This window comes from Otolemur garnettii, unplaced genomic scaffold (assembly GCF_000181295.1).
Source record: "Otolemur garnettii isolate 467f Iridium unplaced genomic scaffold, OtoGar3 scaffold00001, whole genome shotgun sequence".
NCBI lineage: Eukaryota > Metazoa > Chordata > Mammalia > Primates > Galagidae > Otolemur > Otolemur garnettii.
The window spans coordinates 42,100,178-42,122,258 of record NW_003852396.1 but is presented as its reverse complement, the minus strand read 5'-3'; the positions used below and the strand labels follow the sequence as shown (position 1 = coordinate 42,122,258).

The following is a 22,081-nucleotide window of genomic DNA, read 5'->3' as shown; positions in this document are numbered from 1 at the left end:
ATGTATTATTATTGTCCACATATTATTCATTTTGGTATTACCAACATCTATTACTTTGAAGAAAATATAGTAGGGCCTTTTTGAAATAAGAAATGAGCAATAAAAAAATAATAATAATAAAGAAAGAAAGAAAGAAATGAGCAATAAGTAAGCTATTGGAAGGCCAGATGGATATGCTATCTGGAAAGGACACGTCTGAACAGAATCAGAGACTGAGAATGAATGGCCAGAGAGTCCAACTGGGAATAATAACATCAGGCCTACCGTTCTTCCTAATGTTGGATATTTTCTTTAGGATAACTCCAAAGTTTGCACTCACAAGCCAAAGGAAGAGAACACATTCATGGAAAAATCAGCATCTCAAAGGGATGCAGGAGGCAGTCCCAGCCAGTGGCAGAGTGGCTCATAATTATAAGGGCCCAATTTCAGTTGGTGAACTTGGATTGGATCAAAAGATTTGCTTAAACTTGTCAGCAGATTCTGTTTAGCAATGTTATTTTCCAGGGAAAACTCTCACCCAGTTTTAAATTCGTCTTCAATCTTCCACATTGCCACTTCCCCTCCCCCACACCTCCCAAACTTGCCACTAGCACCTGAGGTTACTTCCATCCCTTATGGGTGAGTGCTACCATCCAAGGGACCTTTCTAAGGGAACAGTTGGAAGGGAGCTGAAGGACTATATCACGTTCAAAAATTACTATCCTTTTCTCCAAGTACATGACATCTATTATAGAATGACGCCAGAAGATCAGACTTTGTGACAGAAAGAATGTAAAGAGAATTTCCAAGCTAGTCGTTAGCTCTGGCAGTCACAATTTAGGCAGCAGGATGATAGCTTTGCACCCAAGGCTGTCTTGAGAGATGGTTTTCCAAATTCTTTTGTCTTTCTTTTTAGCTCTCAGGGTTCAAGTCTAGAGAACCTAGCTCAGAGGGTGCTTCTGTGATGGGGAGAAGACACTTTCCCCTTATGGGAGCCAGGAGCACCTTATGCCAGAAGAAAAATGAAGCAGGCACAGTCAAAGACAAGCCCTCTGCTTGCCAGCCCAGGGGACAAACAGTGGGAGACAGAAGGAACACGCAGGGGGCATGAGACCAAAGCTGTGGGTCATGTCAGCTGCCTCCTGGCAAACCACAGAGGGAACTTTGTTCTGCTACCCAGTAAAGACCAGAAGGAGAAGGCTCATTCCCTTGTCCACTGGCAGACACCCCAGCACCATCAGGTGGAGGCAGGACCTAAATTTGCTGAAACACCTTTGGTTTCAGGATGTATAGACAGCATCCCGAAATTTTGGGAAATACCCCAGAGTCAGCGAGGGAGTTAGCAACTTGGTGAGGATGAGGGATCTCAGTACCTGGAGCTGCTGAATGACGCCCCCAAGCCAAGGCCAAAGGAGAATCTCATCAGAGGAGTCTGTGATGCCAGAGAGAGCCCAGGTCAGGATGAGCCAACCAGAGGGTGCTCCAGGCCCTGACCCAGCTGAGATCACGACTCACACTTCAGCAGAGACCAGAGGAAGCAGAGGGCACAGGCACGAAGGCTCTAGATCTTCCCTGTGGCCATGAGGTTTCAAAAACAGCCCTCACATACTACACCTCTGGACACTTCCTTGGAAATAAAACAGAAGGGGGAAGAATATTACCTGAGAGACTGAACAATTTTTTTTCCAAGAGAGATCAATCTAAATATGCTTTAATATTGCATTAAGCTTCAAAATTGCATTAAGCTTTAATTGGAGTTAACCTGTAATTTGAACACTTACATTTTCTCTTTGCTTACCAGTTGAGTGTGGGCTTGGGAGAAAGGCTGTATTCAATGGAGAAAGAACAAGGCATGTTTTCTCTGCACATCCAAGTTAGAATGTGAAGTTGATATTGTGCATCTGACACACAGGAATAAAGGGAACGTAAAATGACTTGTCAAAAATCTCTGCAATGTTTAGAAAAACCAGGCAGTTGGTTGCCGCAGGGTTCGATGGGTCACATTCCTAAAGCTCTCCCTGCCCCCCCCCCCCCGCCCCATTAAAAGGGGCTGACTGTGGCTCTCACTACTATAGAAGGAAATTCCAGGAGTCAACCAGGACAGTAGATTCTGTCCTCCTCACAGACAGGGGCCCATGCTCAGCCCCCAATCACACCCACCCTCTAAGGCAGTGATTTTCAACCAGTGTGCCCACAGCACATTGGTGTGCCACGAGAGGATCTTAGGTGTGCTGTGAGGTTTTTTTTGTTTGTTTGTTTTGAGACAGAGTCTTACTCTGTTGCCCCTGGTGGAGTACTATGGTATCATAGCTCACAGCAACCTCAAATTCTTGGGCTCAAGTCTCAGCCTCCGGAGTGGTTGGGACTATAGGCGTCCACCACAATGCCCAGCTAAATTTGCTATTTTTAGTAGACACACAGTATCACTCTTGCTCAGGCTGGTCTCTAGCTTCTGAACTCAAGCAATCCACCTACCTCAGTCTCCCAGAATGATGGGATTACAGGTGTGAGCCACCATGCCCAAATGTGTAAAAATTTTTAAAGATCATCAATTAAATTATTTTCAAAATGGCTCAGCGCCCGTAGCATAGTGGTTATGGCATCAGCCACATGCACAGAAATTGGTGGGTTCAAACCCGGCCTTGGCCAGCTAAACAACAATAACAACTGCTGCAACAACAACAAAAAAAATAGCTAGGCATTGTGGTAGGCACCACCTACTTGGGAGGCTTTGGCAAGAGAAGTGCTTGAGCCCAAGAGTTTGAGGTTGCTGTGAGCTGGGATGCCATAGCACTCTACCAAGGGTGACATAATGAAACTCTGTCTCAAAAAAATAAATATTATTTTCAAAAGAAGTTCAAAGCACAGTAAGTATATTCTTTTTTTAACTCCTTTGTTTGGATCAACAAATTTAAGTGTGAGTGGAATTTACTATAGGTTCAAGTGTGCTGTGAGGTAAAAAAAAAAGGTTGAAAAACACTAATGTAAGGAGTAGCTCAGCTGGTCTGCCCATCTAGGCATGTGTCAGCAAAAACAATTGTTTAAAATAACTGAATCCACATATGTAAGGAACCACACACATATTACAGAATTTTTGTTTGTTTCTTTTTGAGACAGTGTTCTATGGCAGTAGAGTGCTGTGGCATCACAGCTCACAGCAACCTCAAACCCCTGGGCTCAAGTGATTCTCTTGCCTTAGCCTCCCAAGTGGCTGGGACTACAGGTGCCCACCCACCACAACTCCCAGCTATTTTTAAGAAATGGGTCTCACTCTTGCTCAGGCTGGTCTCAGAACTTGTAAGCTCAAATAATCCTCCTGCCTTGACCTACCAAAGTGCAGCAGCTTACACCTGTAAGCCACCACACCCAGCCAATAGAACTGTTAACTTAAGAATGAATATAACTATATTAGAAAAAGTATAGTACATAGTGAAAACAACCATATGGGTCTGGTGTTCACTAACTGTCCCTCCCTGCCTGCATAAGTCAAAATGACTTTGGTAGTCTCTTCCCTGTTTTTTTTTTTGAGACAGAGCCTCAAGCTATCCGCCTGGGTAGAGTGCTATGGCATCACAGCTCACAGCAACCTCCAACTCCTAGGCTCAAGTGAGTCTCCTGCCTCAGCCTCCCAAGTAGCTGGGACTACAGGCGCCTGCCACAATGCCTGGCCATTTTTTGGTTGCAGCCATTATTGTTGTTTGGTGGGCCCAGGCTGGATTCGAACCCGCCACCTTAGGTGTATGTGGCTGGCGCCTTAGCCACTTGAGCCACAGGCACTGAGCCTCTTCCCTGTTTCTGTTCCAGATTCCTTCCTTTGGTTTCCTTGGGACTCTCCCATGGATGTCCTGTGTGCTGTGCTGGGCCACGTGTCACTGTGATCCCTGCTGGCCGATGAGGAGTGTCCTATCGTTGCATCAGGACTGAAACCATAGTAGTCAGCAAGCTCTAGGTCCTTCCACCTGCAGTCTTCATCTTCCGTAACCCTGACCATGCCTGTTCTTGCTTCTCATTGCACAATAAACTTATGAGCAAGCTATGGTTCTCCTCCAGTGACAATCCACTCAGCCAAGTGCCTGCTGCCAGAGATGAGTGAACGTCTACTTCTCATCGTGCTAAAAGGGACGGGCTTTATAGTCCTTTTAGCAATTGGGGAAATAGCGTAATTTCAGGCCAGAGGCTTTGCTCCCCCATGCTCTGATTTGGAAGGCTTTCCCCTAAACACTGCCTGGCTCTGTTGTTAGTGTCCCACCAGATGCAGCATGCAGATTTAAAATTACCCACTTGGGTACTCAAAGCATTTGGCTGCTCAGTTTTGTAATTCCCTCTGCATGTATAAATGAAACCCATTCTATTTTATTTTATTTTATTTTATTTTGGAGATGGGGGTCTTGCTCTGTTGCCCAGGCTGTAGTGCAGAGGCTGGATCAATCCACTGTAACATTGAACTCTGGGCTTACATGAGCCTCCCACCTCAGGCTCCTGAGTAGCTAGGACTATATGTGCCACCAGGTGTGGCTAATTTATTATTATTATTATATTGTAGAGACAAGGGCTCAGTATATTGCTCAGGCTGATCTCAAACTTCTAGCCTCAGGCAGACCTCCTACCGTGGTCTCCCAAAGTGCTGGGATTCCTGGCAAAACCCACAGTTTTGCTTGCACATTTTACCCCCCTGCTTATCACTGCACTTCTGAGCACTCCATAGCATCATCAGAAAATTCTATACGATGACAAACCAGCTCTCCGGAAAATTCCTGAGGAACGGGATATTGCATTATAGTCCTTCAACTCCCTCAAATACCAAGCCAAATTACATAGTTACTACTTCGATTTGAGGTCATTTCACATCCAACTGATATTTGATGTCTAACCAGTGTTTACTAAGTACTTATAAAAGGCCTGGGGTCTTTCTTTTTAAAAAAAAACAAAACTATTTTTACTTGACCCCTAATAGTTGTACATATTTATGGGGTAGAGTGTGATGATATTTCCATACTGTGTGCAATGTACAATGATCAGATCAGAGTAATCAGCAAATCTGTCACCTCAAGCATTTATCATTTCTTTGAGTTGGGAAATTCCAAATCTCTTCTGTCTGAAAACAGATAATATATTATAGTTAACTACTATCAGCTACGTGTTACAGGCCACTAAAACATTAGAACTTATTCTGGTATCCAGTTGTAATTTTGAATCCATTAACCAACAGGGAGAGTTGCTTATAAATTATCTTGATTTAGTCTTTACCACAAACCTTGGGAATTATGGACTACAGTGTAATTTCAACTCTATAGAAAACACTGATTCAGAGAGGGTAAGTGGCTTGCCCAATCACTTAGCTAGTGACAGTATTAGAAGTCACAGTCTTCTTTGGAGAGCAGTGCTGTTTTCTTTTTTTGTTATTGCTTTTTTATTTCAGATTAATGCGAGGGGTGTGCCATATACCCTTATATCATGCCCATTAAGTGAGAACACACCAATCCTCCTCATCCCTCTTTTCCCCTCCCCCCATATTGGATTGAATCAAGTTTTTCTCTTATATGAATGTCTGTTAGATCATCTACTGGCTTCACATTAGAGATATGAAAAAGTAGAGATTAGAAAAGTAGTTACCAGGGGGTGGGGAGAGGTTGGCCAAAGAATCCAATTTGCACTTTAGACATAAGAATACGTTTAAGAGGTCTATTTTACCATATGGTGACCATAGATAATAACAATTTATTGTATTGTGGAAAATTGCTAAGAGAATAGATTTTTTTTTTTTTTTTTGAGACAGAGCCTCAAGCTGTCCCCCTGGGTAGAGTGCCGTGGCATCACAGCTCACAGCAACCTCCAACTCCTGGGCTCAAGCGAGTCTCCTGCCTCAGCCTCCCAAGTAGCTGGGACTACAGGCGCCCACCACAACGCCCGGCCATTTTTTGGTTGCAGCCATCATTGTTGTTTGGCGGGTCCGGGCTGGGGATTTGAACCCGCCACCTTAGGTGTACGTGGCTGGCACCTTAGCCGGTTGAGCTATAGGCGCCGAGCCAAGAGAATAGATTTTAAAGGCTCTCACCACAGAAAAAAAAAGTATATGAAGTAATGCACATGTTAATTAGCTCTATTTAGCCATTTCATAATATATACCTATTTCAAAGCAATGTGTACAATAAATTTATACAATTTTTATTTATCAATTTTAAAAATAAACATATAAATACATAAGTAAGAGTCTTGAGACCAGCAGACTTGTCCAAAGCACAGGGGAGGGCAGAACTCCAGCCTTATGGGGCTGGACTGGGAGACACCAGCCCAATACAGGCACCAGTCCAGCAGGTTCCAGGGTTTTAACAGTATCAGAAAAAAGGCCAGGAAAGTAGTTTCCGGCTTGGTGCCTATAGCTCAAGCGGCTAAGGTGCCAGCCACATACACATGAGCTGGCGGGTTCGAATCCAGCCCGGGCGCGCCAAACAACAATGACGGCTGCAACCAAAAAATAGCTGGGCCTTGTGGTGGGCGCCTGTAGTCCCAGCTACTTGGGAGGTGAAGGCAGGAGACTCATTTGAGCCCAGGAGTTGGAGGTTGCTGTCAGCTGTGATGCCACGGCACTCTACCCAGGGTGACCAGCTTGAGGCTCTGTCTCACAAAAAAAAGAAAGAAAGAAAGTAGTTTCTGATGCATATGGCAGGGTGATCTGGGCCCACCTTGCCATTCCTGCCAGGAGTGACAGGATAGGGCTTGCTTGGTGGGGACCTTTTTCCTGCAACGCCCACGCCAATGGCTTCAGGTTTAGCCCTTTACATTAAGAAGGTAATATGGCATCCAGTCTTCCCACATCGGGAGGCTGTGTTGGGGGCAGATGGACATTCCCACACCTACCCTGCCCATGGTCATGATCATGCAAATCCCAGGCACCATTCTTTGAGCAAGGAATGGGGCCATCTGTGTTCCAAGAACCAGGCTTAACAGGAGCTGACAGGGACAGATGCAGATGGGGCCCAGGCAGGCCTATCTTCCCCCCCACTAGCATAGGAGCTCCATGAGAGCTGAGCTCTAGAATCCCTTGCTGACTGCTGTGTCCTCACTGCCTTGAACCATGCCTGACATCTAGTAGTCACCTATAGATGCATGGTCAGGGGGATGAGCCAAAGAACCCAAAGGCATGATGCATCTTTTGTGCACAAAATCTCTCCTGCAAGAGAACCTGCACACAGGCTTTCTTTTCTTTTAAAGCTGCTCCTTACACCTTGCAGCCCCACACTCTTCCCCAATACAGGCTATCTTCCAGAAAAAAAAAAAAATCTCTGTGAGATCTCTAAGCATTGCCCTTATGCTGGCACCTTCTTTTCCAAAGGCAAGAAAAACTCGTCTATCAAGTTTCTCTTTATTTGAGTAGAGGCAACTGTCTACAGCTTGGGAGCTATGGCTCTCTCTCCAGGAGCCCAGCCACTTTGATCTTCACCCTACTTCCCTGAACTAAAAGGGCAGAAACAGAGCCACAGCCCACAGCCGAGTCTCAGGTCTCCTGGCCGCAAGCTGCCTGAGGCAGAACCAGCCTGGGGCCAGGTGCTGGAGGACATCTGGGAGAGTGGTCACAATCCCCCTGTACCCCAGGAAGTTTCATCCGTGCTTCCTCTAGGTTCTTTGTCCCCAGGGAGTCTGTAGTAAGTGGCCAAGTATTTTGAAGGCTTTTTGACCATATGCAAGTTTCTTGCCTTGGCTAAGCCCCCAGTTCTTTTATCTATAAAATTAGAATGACAATAGTGTCTGCCTCATAGGATCATTATGAGAAATAAATAAGGCAATATAGTTAAAATGCTTGGCACGTGGTAAGAGCTGGAGAAGTGAGAGCTGTTACTATCCCTGCTGACTGTGGTCTGTTCGTATGCTTTTTTTTTTAAAAGGACAAACACCACCCACAATCTGAATTAAGTAGGAAAAGCTCACTTATCATTGTTAATCAATTCAAAAGGACTGACTCCACCTGTACACCGGGTCCTAGATGGGACAGAGCAGGTGTGCAGGGTACCAGAGCTGACTCTCTAAGTAGAACTTGTGGGCCTTCACTCCAGCCGCGGAATGAGTCACCTTTGCCCCCTTCATTTTCAGCTTCCACAACTCAGCTGAATGTTACCCCCTTCAGAACATTTTCCCTGACAAGACACAGGTCAGGCTGGACCCCTTGGGAGACAAATTCTGAGAAATGTACAGGAGAGTGCTCCTGGGATTGCTGCCTATGGAAGGGAGGAGAAAACAAACTGAGCAGAGAGAGGGGTTGAACCCAGGGCAGTTCCAATGGAGGGGCCCCGCCCTGTATTCTCCCAAGTGTGATGACCCGATGGATGCAGGCTGCCTCTGGAAGGCCTGACCCTGGGTGAGACAGCTTTCTTCAGCCCAAACAATCCCCACAGAGAGTTGTCAGCTGAAGAGTATCTTCTGGAAGTACTCCCCACAGCATTGGGGTGAGGTGGGGGTGTGTGCGTGTGGGGAAGGGGTGTGATGCCTTCATTCCCCAGAGGGGCTTGGGTGGTACAACACAAAATCCACCGCATACTCCAGTTAAAGAAGTGTGGGGCTGGGTCTGCTTGACGGCTGGGCCCTGGTGCCTGTATCTGAATCGATATACGACACAAGTGGGGAAAGGGGGAAAGAAGTTAACAGGGCCCTGAACATCCAACCCCATCAAAGTCTCCGTTATCCAAACTGGGAGGCTCTCCTTTCCTATTCCACAGCTCTGGGTCCTTCCTGCATCACTAATCATCCCAGGCAGCAAGGCTAAGTCCACAGACGTAGGGGGGTGTACAATAAACAAAAGGAGTCCAAAAACGTGAAGTAGAAATGATGGAATAATTTGGGGGGTAGGGCGGGATTGTGTTTATCTCCAGATTGGTCTGGACCTAATTTAAGACAATTTTTAATGTCTTTGGTTTTTGTTTGTTTGTTTGTTTGGGGGAGGGGGAAAAAAAAAGTCAGGTGGAGATCAGCCTCATCTGAGAGAAACCTGAATTGTTTCCCTGGGCTGTCAGGTAGACTCACTGCTGTGATCGGTTTGGCTCAATCTGTCTTCATGAAGCATGGCTGGTGCTTCTGCTGTCTGCTGGCATGCTCCAACAAGACCAAACCCAAGACGTATGGAACGTAAATGCCTGTCTGAATGACTTCTGGAATCACACAGTGGATCTGTAAGCATGTCCTCAATTAAAAGCTGCTCTCAGGAAACCATAGCTGCCTTCCATCCTAGAAAGAAAATATCTAAAGACCTAACTCTAAACTGTGAATTACAATTGTACTTGAGGCTTATAACATTTTGTAATCAAGAATATCTGAGTCCTTAGGATATTCTCCAGGTTTCCCACTATTAGCCACTATGAGTTGTAAACAAATCTGAACTAATTTTACTAAGTTTGTTTATTGCAATGGTACAGGTGGAGGAATTCTGAAACCACTGTGTATGTCTTATAGAAGTGAGAAATGAGCAATCGTACTGATCATGCTGAGATCCAGGGTTTCACGATGGAAGAAGGGACATGCAAATATAAATTGGAAGAAGGCGAGAAAGAATCCCAGGGGCGCAAAAATGGAGATATCAACATCCACTCAAAAGCACATGTATGTGTGTGAATATGCATACTTATGTGTAAAATGTATGCTTCTCTGTTTATACACATCTATACATTCCCTAGCTCTGTCTACTGACAGGCTAAAGAAGAAAAACCACCCAGCAGCAATGAGCACACCTTACACCCAGGTCTTGGTCTCTAATACCATTCCCCACTAAAAGGAACCAGCCTTCTTAGAAATGCTTGAAGTGAGGTAGGGTCAAGATGAACCTATGATAACATATTTTAGTGTGTCTGAAAATAAGGACACAGAGAGAGAGAGAGAGATTGGGACAGATCACAAGAACAGGAAGCCAAATTAAAGGGATTCCCACCAGCCAAATCAATGAAGTACAGTAATGAATTATAAATCATTGGAAAACCCAGGAAATCATGAATCCTCTCCAATAATGAATAAACAAACAAATGAAGGAAAAGAAAGAGCTCTTGCTTACAGTAAAATGCCAAGGGCCAGCTGGTAAGTGTGGAGGGAGGGCTCTAGGTAGGAAAGGTACATTCTTCAAACATCACAGTAAAGATAGAATTAAGCAGGAACCATCATGGAAAGCTACATCTAAGGAGAAATTTTGATTAAGAGCAATATATTTTGAACCATCTTTAATGTTTCCCTACGGACCACGGAGAAATTGAAAAACACGTCAACTGGGTGATGAAAATTTATATCCCCCAGAGGCACAGATGGACATCATGCACCTTGAGATGTGACTTCCTGAGCAGAATCTGTACTGTGTACTGGCCAGGAATGTACAACCCAAATGTAGTCATGAAGAGGCACCAGATAAATCTAATGTATTAACACCAAGGGGAGAGGGGTCGTATTCTCCAAAAATGTTAATTTCATAAAAGACAAACTATGGGGCTCGGCGCCTGTGGCTCAAGCGGCTAAGGCGCCAGCCACATACACCTAGGCTGGCGGGTTCGAATCCAGCCCAGGCCCGCCAAACAACAGTACTGGCTGCAACCAAAAAATAGCCAGGTGTTGTGGCGGGCGCCTGTGGTCCCAGCTGCTTGGGAGGCTGAGGCAGGAGACTCGCTTGAGCCCAGGAGATGGAGATTGCTGTGAGCAGTGAAGCCATGGCACTCTGCCCAGGGGGACAGCTTGAGGCTCTGTCTCAAAAAAAAAAAAAAAAAAAAAAGACAAACTATGGATTAAGACAAAAGACCAAAACCAGAGAATAACAAGTGTTAGAGAAAATATGCAGAAACCGAAAGCCTCATACACTGCTGGGCCATGTTGCAAAACAGTCTGGCAGTTCAACTTTTAAACATGGACTTACTGTGTGACTCAGAGATTCTGTTCCTACATATATACCCACAAGAAATGGAAAGCTTTTTCATGCACAAAAAACTTGTCCAAGAATATTCATAGCAGCATTACTTAGAATAACCCCAAAGTGGATAATAGGCAAATGTTTGTTGACTGAAAACTGGATAAACAAAGCTCGGGGTATTCATGCCATGGGTATGGATTATTTGACCACAGAAAAGAACGTGATACTGACACCTGCTACAAGATGAATGACCCTTGAAAACATTATGCTAAGTGAAAGAAGCCCATCCCCAATGACCACAAGTTATACGATTCCATTTATATGAAATGTTTGGAACAAAGAAAGTAGATTAGCGCTGATGTAGGACTAGGGGAGAAGGGGAGTGATTGCTAGTGGGAAAAGGGTTTAAAACGGGGTGATAAAAACATTCTAAACTAAGATTTTGTTGACAGTGACACAATTCTGTGAATATATGAAAAGCTATTGAATTGTACATTTTAAATGGGTGAATTTTATAGTGTGTAAATTGTATGTCCGTAAAGATGGTATTGTATTGTATTGTATTGTATTGTATTGTATTGTATTGTATTTTGACAGGATCTGGCTGATTTTTTTATTTTGTACAGAGACCGGATCTCACTAAGTTGCCTTGACTGGTCTCGAACGCCGAGCCTCAGGTGATCTTCCCATCTCAGCTTCCTAAAATGAGGGTTGGGAAGGGATGAGCCACTACACCCAGCCCGAGATGGTTTTTAAAGTCTGCTGTTCTTTAGTTAAAATATTTGCGTAGGAACAATATTTAGCAATGGAATATATCTGTAGAAAGAGCAATTTTAAAAAATAAATAAAACACACACACACAGGAAGATGGATGGGGAAGCACAAGTGACCTTGTAACCTTGGCATAGCAATTTTATTGGAGGATAGTCAGAAAACACACCAGCCTGGCTCCGAGGCCAGGGAAGTGAGGATGTAGGAGGATATATCCATAGTGTGGGCAACTCTTTCATGGCACTTCCACGTGAAGGGAAATAGAATGAGCACTACAGAGGTCTGGAGGGGCTGGAGGATTTCTCTGTAGATGAGCTGGAGTGTTGAATGCTGATGAGAAGGACTTCCTGGAAAAGGCCCAGCTGGAGATGCAGGAGTTAAGAGAAAAACCCACATGGCAAGGCCCAAGAGAATTTTTGGGATCCAGACTCCTAGAAGCACACTGTCTCTGTCTCATCAGAGGGATAGCAGCAGGATAGACACTGATGAGGACAGACCCATGCCTTGACTGTGGTGTCAGCTGGCCTCTAACTGCAGGGGAGATCTGAGGAGATTTCATAGCCTAAGTCTACCCCACGCTAGCTATATGACTTTGGCAGGTAGAGTGAGCTGCTCTGAGCCTGTTTCTTCCTCTATAAAGTGGATGATGCCTTGCAGTGTTCTTGTGAAGACAGAATGAGCTAACATAGGTAAAACGGAGCAGAGTGCCTATCACCTCAGGGTCTCAACGAATGTTACTTTATTTTTTAGTTTATTTCTATACCTTTGCTTGTTCTGCTCCCACACCCAAGTGCATGTAAACATAAAGAGCTATTTAAAGGCAATAACCTTATTTTATCAATTCTTATGCTCTTTCTACATATACCAATGCCTGGCACATAGTAGATGCTCAATAAATATTTGTTTTCTAAATTCAGATCCAATTCTTCTCAGAGTAGCTGTAAGTATCCAGCCGGGTGTTGAGGGTTTTCACTTGTGTCATCGCCTTGCTGCCTCACAGCGGCACTGGAAGTGGATGGTGTCATCTCAGCTTGGTGGGGGAAGGAACTGAAGCAGGGGAGGTTAAGTTAGCCAGCTGCTGTCGGGCAGGGCACAGCCCCAAGCCAGTAGCTCACTGAGAGTCAGGGGCTTTTCACTACCTCACAGCTACCTGGTCTGAGTTTTGTCTTTTGTTATTGTTGCTGTTATTTCTCCTCTCTGAGACTGGTTTATATGCAAGTCTTCAAGACATTGCCCAGAGGAACCTTTGTAAGCCGCACAGAGTAAAGAGCGGGGCATTCTGCTCCTTCCTCCACCCCAAACTGCTCCTCTTCCTCCTCTTCCCATCTGCCCTGACTTGAGTTAGGAGATTTCCGTCTCTGTTTTTTGGGTATTTTCAGAGCCGATTGAAAATATAGTAGAACCTCTGTAAGTTGACCATCCAAAGGAGTGTAACACACAGGTCACCATATGGAGGTGGTCAACATAAGGAACTAGGCCTGCTATACTGATTTGTACATGAGGTGCATGTCTGGTCTTTGAAAATTAGATCAACTTAAGGAGGTGGTCATTGTAGGGAGGTGGTCAACTATGGAGAGTCTACTATATGTAAAACAATCGAGGGATGGTCTTAAAGATTCATAAATTATCACTCTAAGCAAATGAAATTCATCATCCCATTAGGGTACAATAGCAATGGCATTGGAGATGCCCAAATTTTATTGGGGTGAGAAAAGGAAGAGTAACCCAGATCAGGGGAACAACCAAATTGTTGGCTTTATATTTCCTATCCTTTCTTTTTTTTCAAAATTTTTATACTGAAAAATGTCAATGATAATATACTAGAGAAATTTATAATAAACCTATATATCCAACAATTAGCAAGATTTTCCCACTTTGACTTCATCTATATTTCTTTTTTGTGTGTGTGTGTGATTTTAAAATTTTATTTTATGTGTCTGACAATCACCAGTTAGTTCTCATGCACGTTGACTGTCTGTAGATTTTTGAAAGTGGTAACAGGTACATAGGTAACCAAAGTATAGAGCTTGTTTGGTGAATCTTCATCTTCATTGCGTTTTCTAGATAACCGCACACGGATACGGTGTGGGACATTCCTTATGCCTTTGGCCCAGACAGCTTTGTTAAGCCTGATATCAATGCGCACATCTGGAGTTCCCATCTCTTTCATGGCAAATTTCCGGATCTCTTTGAGTACTCGAGGGGCACGCTTCTTGAAGCCCACTCCATGGATGCGCTTGTGAATATTGATAGTGTATTCTCTAGTCACCACCTCGTTGATAGCAGACCGGCCCTTCTTCTTCTCGACACCCTTCTTGCGGGAGCCATTCTGCAGGGACCAAATTGGAAAGCCATCTATATTTCTTTTTAATGCAATGCTCTAATTTCCGGTCATTTCATTCCCCATTTCTATTTGCATCTTTTAAAAAATGGGTATTTTTTTTAACATCTCTTTTTTTAAATTTCAGATTAATGTGAGGATACGAACAATTGGGTTACAATGTTTGCATTTGTTAGGTAGAGTCCCTGTTGTAGCTGTGTCCCACACCCAGGTGGTGTGGCATATACCCTTATATTGTGCCCATTAAGTGAGGGCACACCAATCCCCCTCCCTCCTCTCCTCTCCCCCCAACTTGAATTGAATCGAGTTTTTCTTTTGTGTGGGCATAAATTAATTCATCTACTGGCTTCATATTAGCATTACATACATTGGATACTTGCTTTTTCATTCTTGTGATACTTTACTAAGAATATATTTTAACTCCATCCAGGTTAATACAAAAGATGTAAAGTCTCCATCTTTTTTAGAGGCTGACTAGTATTTCATGGTGTACATATACCACAGCTTGTTAATCCATCCCTGGGTTGGTGGGCACTTAGGTTGTTTCCACATCTTGGCAATTATAAATTGGGCTGCAATAAACAATCTAGTGCAAATGTCCTTATGATAAAATAATTTTTGTTTTCTGAGTAGATGCCTAGTAATGAGATTACAGGGTTCAAATGGAAGGTCTATTTTTGAGTTCTTTGAGGATTCTCCATGCTTCTTTCCAAAGAGGCTATATTAGGTTGCAGTCCCACCAATAGTGTATAAACGTGGGTATTTTTAAACCCAAGCATGGGACCATTTTTACACCTGACAAAGTTGACAGCCATCTCTTGGTATCACCTCATTCTAAATTCATATTCAAATTTCCCTGATGGTCTTATTTTTTTCTTTTCCTCTCCCTCCCTCCCTTCCTTCCTTCCTTCAGGAGTTGGTATGTTTGAATCACCATTCCAGTTCCACACCCTGCATTTGGTTGTTATGTCCCTTAAGTCTTTTTACACGGTGCAATTTCTCCTTCCCAGGCCCCCTCCTTGTTTTTTTTTTAATACCAATGCTTCGGCGAGAAGCAGAGCCACTGACCTGTAGAAGGTCCCACGGTTCTGAGTTAGTGTATTTGTTTCCTTGAGGTGAGATTTAACTTGTTCTCTCTCCCCTGCAAGCTAGAAGTTGGTTTTACACATTTGATCAGCTCCAGGTTTTCTGGCCCTGATTGTTCTTCAAGGCCATGCTGTGTGCTTCACAGGGGACCATCTCACTCCTGACCATGCTGAAACAGACTGAAGTGGAGAGACCCTCAAGCTGTTGCCCCAATCCTTTGCAGGATACAGTAACCAAGCTGGTGAAATTAAGAAAGTCAGATTAAGAACATTTTTTCACTCACTTAGGAACAATCACCTAAGTCCCAACTAGGCACCCTCTTGCGATAAGGAGATAGAGAGATAAGCAAAAAATGCTCTCCCTGCCCTTGATAGAACTCACTGGCATAGTGGCATTAAAGTGTGAACTGTCCTGGCCTTACCCCATGAACGGCCTCCTCCTCTGTAAGCTCACAGCCCTGCAAACAGTTACAAAACACAGCCTGGGGCCAGGTAGCACTAACACTGTCTCCAAGACATGGTCTTGCTGGACACTTCTGGAGTCCTAAAAGGGTCTCCTTAAGAGCGTTCCTGTCCTCCTTATAAGAACTGGGAGTTTTCTCAAACCAAACCCACCAAGTACCGAGGTTAAAAACCTCTTCAATTCCTGAAAAGTTTGACTTCATAATTGAATAGCAATTGGATTTTTTGCTTTATGTGTTAGATTTTTACAAGTAGAAACCCTCACCTCCCAAAGAAGGAAAGAGTTTTGAATGAGTTTGTTTCAAAACTCTTTCCACCATGCAGCTCCGTGGGAATAGGGAGACTTACATCTAACTTGGCAAAGCTAGAATTTTAGAAAGGGGTCGGCTCAGCTTTCGTGTGCTGTCCAATCCCCTCGCTTTTGCTCTCAGTCTGCTTCAAGCCCTCGCAGAGACTTCTCTGCTTGAATTCAAGAGTAGTTTGTATTCAACGATTTCATGCGGGATAAACAAAAAAACATGGAGTATAACTCTCTGCTAGCGCCAGCACCTCAGAGAGTGCGTGTGGAGTGTACTCCTAGGCTCTCTACTCCCAGGTGCCTGGAACAAGGAACTGGTGTTGGAGTTGAAGAGACCTGAGTGCACCTGAGGGCTTTGGGGCCCCGGTGGGATAGCTGCCTGGGCCTGATTTTCTCCTAGTCTTTGTATTGTGGATATATGGCATACACCTTTGAAAGGGAGGAAGGCACTCTTGATTGCAAGAACTCCCTCTGTTTGCATTTCTAGCGCTGTTTCCTAGCCAGCTCTGGAACAAATTCTTTCCTCTACCGCCCCTCCTTCTGAGTTTCTCCTCCTGAATTCTGAGCCAGCCCTGGAGACTGAAACAACAAATGACACATCCGCTCCCCTCGCTTGTTGACAGAGGCTGCTGTGGCCTGTCCTCTGCTGCCCCACCCGCTGCCTCGGGAGCCTCCTCCTGGCAGAGTTCACCCCAGTCCTTACCAGGGGTCAGGGCCTTCCCCACAGGTCGGGTGGATCAGAATGTAGTTCCCTTGACAACTGCCCCGGAGCCTGAAGGAAACAAAGGGGGGCACTTTGCCGCCCTCCTCACCTGCGTGGGAGCCCAGCCCGCCACCAAAGGCCAGCAGCTCCCACACCGGTTGCAGGTTGCGTCACACCCAGTCACCTAGTTTCCCGCAGTCTCTTTCTTCTGTTTTGTCACAACCTTACATAACTTGGGCTCATGCACCAGATAACTCACTGGGAGAACTCCAAACTTGAATGCTTGGGATTTGTGAGAAAATTCTAAAGAATATCCACAACAGAGAAACGAAGACCAGCCTTGCTAGGAGAGTGGGCTTCAGGCAGGAGCAGGGTCTTTTGCATATCCTTGTAGATCTCTCCTCTTTCTACCCCAATGTGCCATGCTCACTTCTGTGAGCTAAGTGACAGAGCTAAGTCCTGGAGCAGTGGGGAAATCCTCAGGTCACACAGGGTCTTCTCTGCCAGCGGGTCTCTTATTACCTTTCATAACAAGACATTTTGATTTTTTTTTTCCTTGAGACAGAGCCTCAAGCTGTCCCCCTGGGTAGAGTACTGTGGCATCGCAGCTCACAGCAACCTCCAATGCCTGGGCTCAAGCGAGTCTCCTGCCTCCGCCTCCCAAGTAGCTGGGACCACAGGCGCCCACAAGGCCCGGCCATTTTTTTTTTTTTTTTTGGTTGTAGCCATCATTGTTGCCTGGCGGCCGGGGCTGGATTCAAACCCACCACCTTAGGTGTATGTGGCTGGCGCCCCAGCCACTTGAGCCACAGGCGCCGAGCCAGACATTTTGATTTATTTGCAGGTTCTTACATTTGGGTCATACATTAATACTTTCCTTATTTAAACACGTTTACAAACTCTCAGAGGCAGACTTTGTCCCCTTCAACATAAGCATGTCCCTTGCATTAGAAAGAGGGAGAAGACCTGAAAATCACATTACTACGAGCTCAATCCTTTTCTAGGGCAGGGTGGGCTACCTCTTTCCACCTCTTTCATTATTGGGCCCTACAAGAAAGGTCTTGTAGATGGAGAGTGTTTGATGTAGGAATTGGCTGGTCTGCTCCAGAGTCGGGCAACTAAGAGAAGTAGGGAAAGGGCAAAGATTGAGAGTAGATCTACTCCTGGGCTCAGATCGTAAACAAACCACGTACTGTCTGTCCAAGGTGAGCCCTGGAAGCCTCTGCCTGTACATAATTAAGTCAGGGATGCTAACACCGCATTCATGAGTGTGTTGAGAGACTAAGTCTCTGCACCCCACGTGGGTGCAATCACCATGAAAAGTTGGAAGCTTTTTTAGAATTCATTAAATCAATACAGTAACTTTGGAATATGGGCTTCCAAGCTCTACTCCTTTAAGCTTAAGACCTGTTTCCCTCTTTCGGAAGCCCTGGAAGCTTGACATGTTCATTAGCTTTGCTATGCCCCACTTCCCTTACCTGGGAGGTAGAGAGAGTGGCAATAATTGCGTTAACAGTCTCCAACACACGATAAGTGCTCAATAAATATAGCTATTACATTCCAGAAGCTGAGGGTATGAGTGTTGGAACAAAACTGAACTTTCTACCTGACTTTGTCATCATGACAAACTTCTTTTGCAATTAATAATAAAAATTCTAGTGCTTTTCTCTAAGAGGAGAAAAACTCATTAAGAAGCTACTTGAGTTGAAATGTGCTATCAGGATGCTTTATTTTGACGGATTGTGGAAAGTTCTCCTTCTAAGAAGGTTAGTGCGTCTGTGGCCTCTCCAGGGACAATGCATGCTTTTCTTGGAGATTGACATTTAAAAGTGTTTGATTGTTCGGTACGTGATGTTTGAAGAGTTGCTTTCCTACCATTTAATGGCAAATTCCATTCTGGATTTCCTGCCAACAAATCTATAAAGCTTTGTTTGAGACTGAAAGCATTCAGAAGTTTTTCTTTAAAGCTGAAAGGTGCTGGGTATACATTGAAAAGAAAACCAGGAGGAGGAGGAAAAGAAGAAGAAAGGTCTTGAAGACGGAGAGTTAAGTGTTTGATGTAGGAACTGGCTGGTCTGCTCCAGAGTCGGGCAATTAAGTAGAAAAGGGCAAAGATTAAGAGTAGAGCAACCCCTGCCAGTAGCTCCATCAACACCCAGCCCAGAAGAAACCGCCCAGGCCCTGCTCTGCGCTTCTCATTCACAGCTTTGTTCCTCTTCTGAGCTGATGTGATGACAAGGCAGCTTCTAGGGCACTCTGAGCAGAATGCAGCATTACACAACCCCTGCTTGCATGGGGCAGCTGCCGCAGGTGTCTCTGAGTAATATCAAGGCCGGTGTTCTAGTAGTAAGCTCAGGAAATAAACACGTGTCTCTCCTGCCAAAGTTCATGGATGGCACATAGTTAAAGAGAGGCTATGCCCTGAAGTTGTATTCATGTTAAGCCACCCTATGTTCATTTTGAAACACTACAGATTAAAAATGGAATTAAAGTGGTCATTGATAGAGGACTTCTTTTCTTTGAAAGATGGATAAACATCAAAAATGTAATATTGAGTGAAAAGAACAGGTTACAAAAGGATATGGAACTGTGTGACGCAACGTATGGGAGTTTTAGAATAAAGCTGTATTACTATTCTTTACAGAAGCAAACACATATTAGAAAGTACAAAATCACGCCCAGAAACCATGCACAGCAACTTCAGGGTAGTTTTCAAGATCTGGAGAAGGATGGAAGGAATAAGGAAAAGAGGGAGAGAGACGGGAGCAGGGGCTTACCTGAATCTGAACTATTCATTGTCTTTAAATCCGAAACAAAAAGATTTGAAATTAATACGTCAAATGCTAACATCTATTAAACCCAAGACTCACATGTCAAAATGTTAACATCAAATGTTAGGTGTATGGATGCATGCTATATATTCTGTATTTTTCTGGGTTTTTTAAAAATATTTCATAATTTTAAGATGTCAATAAAAAATGCTGTGTTTATGTCATGGAATACAGTCAGCCATTTATAAGAATGAGGGAATTCTATACAGCTTATCAGAGAAATATGTACAAGAAATAGTTTAAATCAAAAGAACAGGATGCTATATACATGTATAGTAGGATACAAGGTTCTATTTTTGCTGATGTTCACAGAAAAGAACCCAAAGGCTGTAAAATAATTTAAAGAGTTTTATTCTGAGCGAGTATGAGTGACCACGGCCCAGAGTCACACCCAAGGAGCCTTGAGCAAGTGGTCTCCCCGCAGTTGGGTTACACGTTGGTTTCCTACATTTCAGAGAGACAGGAATTACACAGAAAGTCATAAATCCATATGTGGAAGGCATACATTGGTTTGGCCCCCAAAAGGAGAGCATCTCAAAGAGGGGGGAGAAATATAGTTTAAAGATTCTTTGATTTGTTACTGGTTAAGGACATGAAGCTTTGTCTAAAGGTTTGGAGTATTCTAAGGTAAGTCAATCTATTAATCAGAGATAAGCCATAGATATACACCAAGGGAAAATTGAATGAATTTATTCTTTTTTTTTATTTATTTAATATTTAATTTATTTAACTCAGCAAACGTTCATTGAAACCTAACCATGTTTCCAAGTCCATGTTAGATGTTATGTTTTGCTTGTTCAGCTTTCAAATCTAAGCCGACTGCAACAAGGTTTACGTAAGACTTTCATTTTGATTATAGCCCTTTGTACAGGAATGTCCATGGTGGAGCCTATTTCTGCTAGGTGATGGGTAAGATTCAAGGGGAATGCAAATACACATACATTTCTCATAGACAGAAAAACTCTTCCGTACTAAGTCAGCCCCTTAGGAAGACAAGGCTAAACAGTCCCCACTGCAATCATTTTTATCCCATGCAACTCCAAGTCCAATCACAAGGTGAATTTCACCATGTTCCCGTTGACCACATGTTCCAAGATTTCTGCATCAACGTTGCTTTAAGCTTGCTAACTTTCTGTGCCTAGAGTTTACCAGGTACCTGCTCAGAAGCTTCAGAGTTGGAGCCCTTTGTGAACAGTTCCTGGGGTATACAGCCACGTGCCTGGGGCTGTGTGCACTCTGCCCATCCGAGCAGCTTTGTCACGTTGGGCACAGTTCAGATAAATGACTCATTTTGAAATCTTCAAGGGAAAAATCTCCCAGGAGAATATGTGTTGGTAAGACTGAATTCTCTGGGCTGATTATTGCTCTGAAGTCAGTTTCCTTTTTTACCTTTTTGTCTCCCTCAAATATCTGAGTGTACAAAGGAACACTCAGGGAACATCTGACTAATCGTGATATGAATGTAGTTTAGTGCAGTGTTCAGAGCATGGGCTTTAGAACCAGAGAAACTTGCGCAATGCGCTCTTGCATTCATGACCTGCCGTTTGCTTCCAGAGAAACTCCTACTCATCCATCAACACCCACCTTAAATATCACTTCTGGAAAATAGTCACCAACACAGCCCATCTAAGCAGGTGGTTATTTTTTGTGGGTTCTCAGAGCATATCTATCATATATAGTTTAGCACTTGCCATATTGTCACAATTATTTGTTTACTTGTATGTGTCCCCCATTGAATATCATCATCCCTCCACGGCCAGAGCCACATCTTTACTTCTGTTCATATATGACAATGAGGTCTGTCATAGACGATAGTCAAATAGGAGTGCTCAGCAGCCGGTCAGACCTGGGTTCAAACCTTGACTTCACCTCTCGACGACCTATTTGAATGTAAGAAGTTACTTAATCTCTCTAAGCTTTAGTTTCCCTGCTTAAAAGATATCTACCTCTAGGGGTTGTTGAGAAAATTAAATTAGTCATTAGCAACATGGTAACAGGTCTACGCTGAGGAAGTTCTAACTTTCCTTTTTATCATTACTTGGATAAGTGTTCACTGGCCAAACTAATAAAGGAATGACCTACACCTCTGAGCACAGCTCTTTATGCTGACTGAAGACAGCACCATGAATGGAGCATAGAGGAAATGTCATTAGCACGATCCCCACTCTGTAAATAAACATATAGCTAAAAATAAATGGCCCCTGGTGGAGGATGCCTGTTAGAAGAAAATAAGCTAAATTTGCTAAACTGCTCCCTGAGTTATGGTTTAAAAAAAAAAAAAAAAAAAGCTCAGTTTAATGCTGCAGGTCTTATAATGTGCATTTTACAGTCTACCTGTTTGGGCAAGTGATTTTCTCTGGAAGCTTGCATGAGACAGCTTAATTGGTGGTCATTAGAATAGATGCAGCTGATTACACATCACTTAAAAGCATTTCAGGGCTATTTTTTTCACTTTGTAATCTTCTACCCTTATCCTTCCCTGGCAACTTTTCTGCTTACTCCTGATTGAAGTTTCAGAGATAGACACATTTTCACAAAAATTTGCAGCCTGTCATGCTGCCTCAGGCTCTTCATTCGCTCCTTAATTACAGCAACAGTGGCACCAATTCTGGGAGTGCCTACTGTGTGCCAGCAAGGCGGGGGCTTGGTGCCAGACACCCCTGATCTCTCCTTGCCCTGGTGCTCTCACGTATCCTTCTAACACAGCAGACAGTTTGGTACATTATTTCAATATTTATCTT

The 22,081-nt window shown here is 43.9% G+C and overlaps 1 pseudogene; it reads right to left on the bottom strand.

Annotated features, from left to right (window-relative positions):
- Positions 1-13,571: 13,571 nt before the first annotated feature.
- LOC100966181 lies at positions 13,572-13,975 on the bottom strand (annotated as a pseudogene).
- Between the last annotated feature and the right edge of the window lie 8,106 nt (positions 13,976-22,081).